We start from the raw sequence: 7,185 nt of genomic DNA, 5'->3' as shown, positions 1-7,185 counted from the left end.
CATCCAAAGTCTCACGGTAGAAATATCATGTTTTACAAAAGAAACATCCAGAAGTATATCAAAAGAAACATATGAAAGTGTCACAAAAGAAACATCTAAAATTGTAACAAAAAACATCCACAATTTAATGAAAGAAACTTCCAAATTTAAGACAAAATCTGAACATAATTAATAAAGAACAACCCACACTCATATGGTAAGGGTATCCTGATCTTACCTTACAGAAACCTTTTACGCAACTTTCTTTTTCTACTGTCTTTATCCCCTAGCACTCTTTTAGGTAATCGATCAGTCCGCTAAAAGTATGGTCTTCGTGCTTGGTGCTGTGAAGGGTGTCTTCACCTCTTTACGTTTATTTCTGGGATATCAGGAATAATCAAGTGTGCAGTGAAATTTCAAAAATTTTTGATAGAATTGGTAAGTTGACATATTCTCATTCGTCCAATTTAGTGCATTCAGTCCAGTACTTCATGTATTTTATGACGTAGATGTCACAATTCCAACTACAACAAGGAAACAATGAGTTTTCTCATGAGACTAAGTAGATATTAGAAGTGATCTACAAAGATAGACACTATTAGATTTGGAGTCAACTCACTTATTTGGTTATTTAAGGACATCAACTTATGTGCAAAGCAGGCCATTTCCTGTGGACTCGTATGTGATACTGCCACGTTAGCAATGTCTTCAATTAGTCTACCCTAGAAACCAGGTATAGTTGGAAGGTTACGAAATACTAAAAGTTAAATGACTGGGAAGGTTCTCATGGAATCTAGAAGAACTTTTTACCGCATATGCATCTATGGTCTTCCGTGCCATTATCAGGCGCTTTAGAATATAGGTTATCAGGACCAACAACTTCTTTGTTGCGATCTCAAAAGTATACACCTACCAATGATTGGACAAATAGATGGGAAAAAACTACTGCAATGAAATACATATGTACCTAGTAAGTATGTGTGAAAAAACATCATCCAATTTTTTCGTGTAGGTGTTAATAATTTGTCATCCATCAGATGGACTTACCCATTTTCTCTTGGCAGCTTCTACTTTGTCAAAGTATCTAGTATTAGCACCAAATTGTGCACCCAACCCTACATATGTTGCGTTTGACCCGTCTTTAAAGACACCGACATTTTTTGGGTGTATGGTTGTTTCCTATTCAAACAAAACTAGTAAATATGCTAACAATTTTTATAATTTATAAAATGCTATAAGATTATGAATACTAATATCCCTGGATGCACGCAGTAAAATTCATGCTTGAATGTTGATGACGTCGAGTCTTTAAATGCAAAGCACATTCATTGCACGATCTGCATGATCAAGTTTTTATCTTTGAATTGTGCCACTTTTTTAAGATATAGCATATCATAACAATACATTCATTATATCAAATTCTTCATTAATTTACTTACGCTGCTAGCAACAAACTTGCAACGTGCATAAGCCCTCCCTGTATAATATCAGATTTGGTCTACTAGTATACTATGCTAGGGTCTGTTGTTTTCCAAGAGACATATTCACAATCTATTGACAGATTCACTGTTGCGCATGCTGGCTAATTTTTCGACCCTCGAGGAGGGGATGGGGTAGGTGTCTTTGCTAACAGAGATATTCCAAGTGAGAAGGATGGGTGAGATGGACTTGGTATAAGGCAAGATGCACTGTTCAGATTCACGTCGTGGTTAGGATCCTTATTGATAGGCTTCGTGTTCTAAACCCGGTCAAAGTCTGCCCATAGTTTTTCACTCTCTGGTCTTGCGATGACAAAATGTCAGGGTCCCTGTGTCATAAGCAACTGAGATTAGACGGAGGAAAGATAGGTTGGAATGTTATGCGGAAGATATAGTTGAAGACATATGCAAAAATAAAAAAATAAAAACTACAACGTATAAAGGAACATGCATAAGTATGTAGTAGAGACATACATTTTATCCAAAAGAAATACCTAGATATCAAAGAAAAAACCTTCCATTTTTAAGGGAACCTAAATTAGAATCTAACTAAAATAGCAAAAATGATAAATTTGGCTTTCGAATTCACGAGACACTTCATCCCAGTTTGTTTTTGCCATTGTTTCTTTTGACGGGGTGTTTGGATTACTGTGGTTGGACTTAATTGGTTTCACAAGTGTTTCTTGCTGATTGAGCTTGTTCCCATCGCCCACCAGACTATGATGTTGTTTCGTTCCTGTGTGCTAAAATAAGTCGCGCATTCTCTTTGCTATAGGTTAATTATCCTCATCATCATTTTTCGTAGCCATTGAAGTTTGTTTTATGTGCAGTGAGTGTTGTCCTTTTAATGATGGTTGTGTTTTGCCTTTATGTGCTCAGATTTTGGTAATTTGCACCTTTTTTTTACGCTAGCGACGATGCATCCCTATTAAAAAAGTAACACCCAGAAGCACATTATATGAGATATATCATGTAAAGAATGCTCGAAGATATAGAACTGAGAAGTCACAAAGGAAACATCCTATATCTTCAAATAACGTCCAAGACTTTATTACCTGTAAAAGTAAATAGAGTTTCGAACTACCTTGGAAAGACCATTTGTTGCCTTTTTCTTGAGTTTATCGATGGTCCATGCAGAGATCCATGGCTCCAGTTCCTAACAATACTCTAGCCGGCCATATTTTAGCCATTGAAAATATAGTATTTTGTGAGAAGACAAACATAAGTTATGGTACGCAATGTAAAAGCTGAGTACAATTAACTAGATGCTATGTAAATATACCATGTAACTTACCAACAAGGCGAACATGCATCCTTTGTAGGTCTTGTTGTTTTTAAGTTGATACCCTTCGATTACCTTTGTCAACCAGTTGAATATCTTCATCGGCCAGTTAAATCTCCTTGGATCTGAGACATCAAGTATTGGGGGATGTGCCATGGAAAGATAACTTCTTGTGTTGTGGGGGCATAAGAACATCTTTAAGACAACTAAAAGGAAATGTTGTTGGAATTTTAGCCTATCTGCTTCGCTTTCCATTGAGTATTCATAGATGTACTAATGAAGTTCAATTCGTGTTCTTCTATTGAATTGTCTTTTTACAGCCACATGTGCTGGATTCTTGTCATTAAATCCAAGAAGTCGGTGCTTACCGCATGAAAGTTTCTCAGCTAAAAAGCACAAATACATTTAAAGCAAAATATATATAGTTATCTTGAGTATATGAATGTGATAATCAAATGGAGTGGCAAAAAAAGACTACTTATTCTCAATAGTAAAAAAATGCCGAATAACAAAATCAAAGGAATGATCACCACCGGAAGGAAGGCCGAAAACTTTATCAATTAAATCGGCATTAATTTGAATGTTTTCAACATCCATGAGCAAATTGTTTGTGCCGCGATTGTATGACATTGCCAATGTGACCATGATTTCTTGCTTGACAGGCCACTTTAGGATGAGCTTCAGAAATCTGAACCCAATAGCTTCTATTTCTGCTAGCTTTGTGTCAGCATGGGTATTTACTAAATGGCTCATCATGTCATCAATATGACATGGTGATCACCTTGTCTCTACCAATTTTTGTCAACATTAAAAGCGATAGTGTGAAAAAACAACAGTTACGAAAAAATTAAAGCATATAGTAATGTATGATGCAACAACACTAATATCAGTGGTGTTATAATCTGTAAAAGAAAAAATAAACACCCAGAGTATTATAAAAGAAACTTCCATGTTACTCTAAAAGAGACATCAGTTGTAACCGCACCTAATTGCAAAATCTAATAAAAACAACTAATACCTATAACCAGTCCCTTCTAATCATTAGTTGATTACATGAAATTAGTTATTATTAATCTAATGACATCGATCACAAACAATCCCTCCAACAAAATAAAATAGAAACATCTGGAAACTATAAAAGGAACATCCATAAAGAAAAGAAGCATTTGAAATCCTGTAACAGGAATGCAACTCATAAACAATTTTTTCAACAGATTTAAAGAAGAACATCCTAAAATTTATGAACTAGTCTCTTCTATTCATTCATTGATTTGACTAGATTAGGTGTTACTAATTCGCTCACATAGGTAACCAACAATTCTTCCAAAAAAATATAAAGAGTATCCAGAACTTGTGAAAGCAAAATCCAGTAACTGGTAGTAAAAACAGAAAAGAACATCTGCAATCTTATACTAAGAAAAATCCATAAAAAAAAGGAACATCTATAACCCTGTACTAAGAAATATATATCTACAATACGAAAAAATCCATTTAGGAGCAAAGAAGCATCCATCTAAACTACAAGGAAACATCCATCAAACTAAAAGAAACATCTATATACAATAAAAAGAAACATCCATTTAAGAGTAAAGAAATATCCATCAAACAAAAAAGAACATCTGCAATCCTATACTAAGAAACATCCATCAATAATACAAAGAAGCATCCATCTAAGAGCAAAGAAACATATGTTTAATGAAGAAACAAACTTCTGAAAAATCACCCAATAGTCAAGATAAACCAATTTCTTGTTTCCCTCCAATAGAAAGATTCAAAAAAGAAAAACCCTAAGAATCGGGCACAAGGAGCATTACCTTGTCAATGATTTCATTGTAATCGGCAGTGAGGGGGCTTAGGGCTGATGGGGAATTGGAATCGGGTGCGTCGCAATGATGGAATACCAACGATCCTTCGCGTGTGTTTTGAAATGGTCTTCGACAATAGAGGATGCGGGTAGTTGCTTCGTGGGGAGGACTTCGGCACCAGGTCGACGTCGAAGGGTCGGGTTGCGTGGGGGCAGCTACGACGTAAGGCTTCAGGATGCACTCAGGCAGTGACGATGCACGGACTCCCTTCATGAGGGCTATGGTTGTCATCGCTGGCAACCTAACACGCAGCTTCTTTCTGCAGCAGCATAGTCGCCAGAACTGGTTGGGAGGTGGTAGCGCAACTAGGTTATTTTGAGTTTTACTACATGTGAGAAAGTGAAAAGGTAAACTACGGTTAGTTTTGGATAAAGTGGTGGGATTTTTTTTGTGATTTTTGGGCTACATTAGAGTTACCAGAGTTAGTTGGTACCCTACTTGGTTATCTAGCAAAACTGTTTTAATAATTATTTATCTAAAAGTGATTTTAACTAAAATTATCTAAACATTCATTCTATCAAAATCAATTTTGATATAGAATTGCCAAAAATAAATTATGTTGGCACAAACTCACTTCTACCTAAAATCAATTCTATAAAATCAATTTCAAACTTGAAGTTCAATTTGACAAATGCCAATCCAAACACACACTTGGCCTGTAGTCCCCAACCCATCCTACTCCACTTGCAACCATTTCCGCCTCACTTATCCTTCCCACCTATATTCATTGCCATCTCACCTCATCTTACCCCAACCCAACCCCTTTTACTCACACCTTCTGCTTTGTTCCCTTTCCTCTGCTTTGTTGTCGCCATCATTATTTCCTGTCTTGCATGTTGTTGTTCTTCATCTACCTCATATTGTTGTTTCATTTACCTCTCAGCACCATCGCAGATTTGTGCCTATCACTGTTGCTACTTCCTTCACCTTGTGACATCATTGTTGCTTTCTTCGACTTTGTCATGATTGCTACTCTTTCTCTATTTTTGTAGTCATTGCACCTCCACCCTCGTCTTTACGGTCATCACCTCCAACCACTCACCTTTTTTCCTTTTTCATTGGCTCACTATTTTTCTCTTTCCCATTTGCTTTTGCTTCAAAATCAGAAAAAAAGGGGTTAGATGTTCTTGTTGTTGTGCAGTGGTGACTATGGGTGAGTGGAATTATTGTACTATTGTTGATGACAAAGAAAGGTTGTAAGAAGTATGATGGAGATAGAGGTAAGGTGATGGTGGCAATGTTAGTGGTAGTGAGGGTAAATGGTGGCAATGAGATAGAGAAAATGAGGCAATGATTTTGAGGATGAAGGTGAAGAAGGAGGGGGTAGTAAGATAACAGAAGTGCATCCTATCTAATCTCGTAAAAATTGGACGGCGTCAATTGTTGAATCCTGTCCATTCGAGTTCTTTTAAAAAAATCAATTGTCAAGATTAAAAGAGATTTACACTATTACTAAAAAATAAAAATAAAAAAATAAATTTACATCATCATTCTTCTGCTTTTTCAGTTTCTCATATTGGTCTTCTTTGTCGATGCAATTTATCATTTTCGTTCAATAAGTACGTCTTCCAACAAAAGAATAATTTTATCCATCTTTTATATTCAGCTTCTTTCTCCACCTTTCTCCCATGTTTTCTTCTTCCTTGTCAATAAAAAAATAATTGCTATTACCTTTTAGTTCATAAATAATTCAACCAAAATGGAAAAAAGTTCCTATCAAAGGTAGATATTTGTTAAAATGTTCATTAAAATACTTTTAAGTTTGAATCTCTAAAACAAGCTTTTGATCTGACTTCTGAAACAATCCTATTTTCCTTTGCAAATGAATTTGCATGATATTATTCTATGTAATAAAGATATATGCACTAATAGTAAATAGGTTGAAGTTAAATTACTTAAAGTATTTTTCCAAACCAATGAAATTGATGACAAAATTTATTCAATGATTAATGATAATAAATTAAATTAAAAAAATTATAATTTGAGTAATTATTAATGACGGTGGATTTCAACGAAGACACTCAATAAGAAGACGAGAAGTGAAAAGAGAGAAAATTTGCTCCCGTAAGATAATTGATGGAGAAAAAAATGACATTAAGTGGGAGCGGGATGGTAAACGATGATGGGGTAGCAGTTGACGAGGAGGTGGGATTGAGAGGGACAAGGGTGGAATTGATCAAAGGTTGAGAATGTAGTGAATTTGGGAATAAAATTTGATTTAGAAAAAAGAGCTAATTTTAAAATTTGGATAGTTTTTTAGTATTTAGTTAATTTTATCAACTACTTTAACTTTTTTTATGAATATAATGTGATTTTTGTTTTTTGGTAAGTAAATTTGTGAATATTCAAAACATTCTATTCAAGTTAATATTAGCTAACAGAGAGAAAATCTAGTAAAATAGTTAATACGAATAAGATAGATTACAAACTAAAAAAAGTACAATTTAATATAGAACAATGAATATAATTTTTATGTTCAACACATGGGCATTATTATAAGATAAAATTATAAATTTAGCCAAATTAAAAATGTGGTTATTAATATTATCTTTATTTCAATCATTTTTCTCATGCAAGTTTC

The sequence above is a fragment of the Arachis ipaensis genome, chromosome B04 (genome assembly GCF_000816755.2).
Source record: "Arachis ipaensis cultivar K30076 chromosome B04, Araip1.1, whole genome shotgun sequence".
Classification (NCBI taxonomy): domain Eukaryota; kingdom Viridiplantae; phylum Streptophyta; class Magnoliopsida; order Fabales; family Fabaceae; genus Arachis; species Arachis ipaensis.
The sequence above is the reverse complement of the archived record's forward strand: the minus strand, read 5'-3'. Positions refer to the sequence as shown.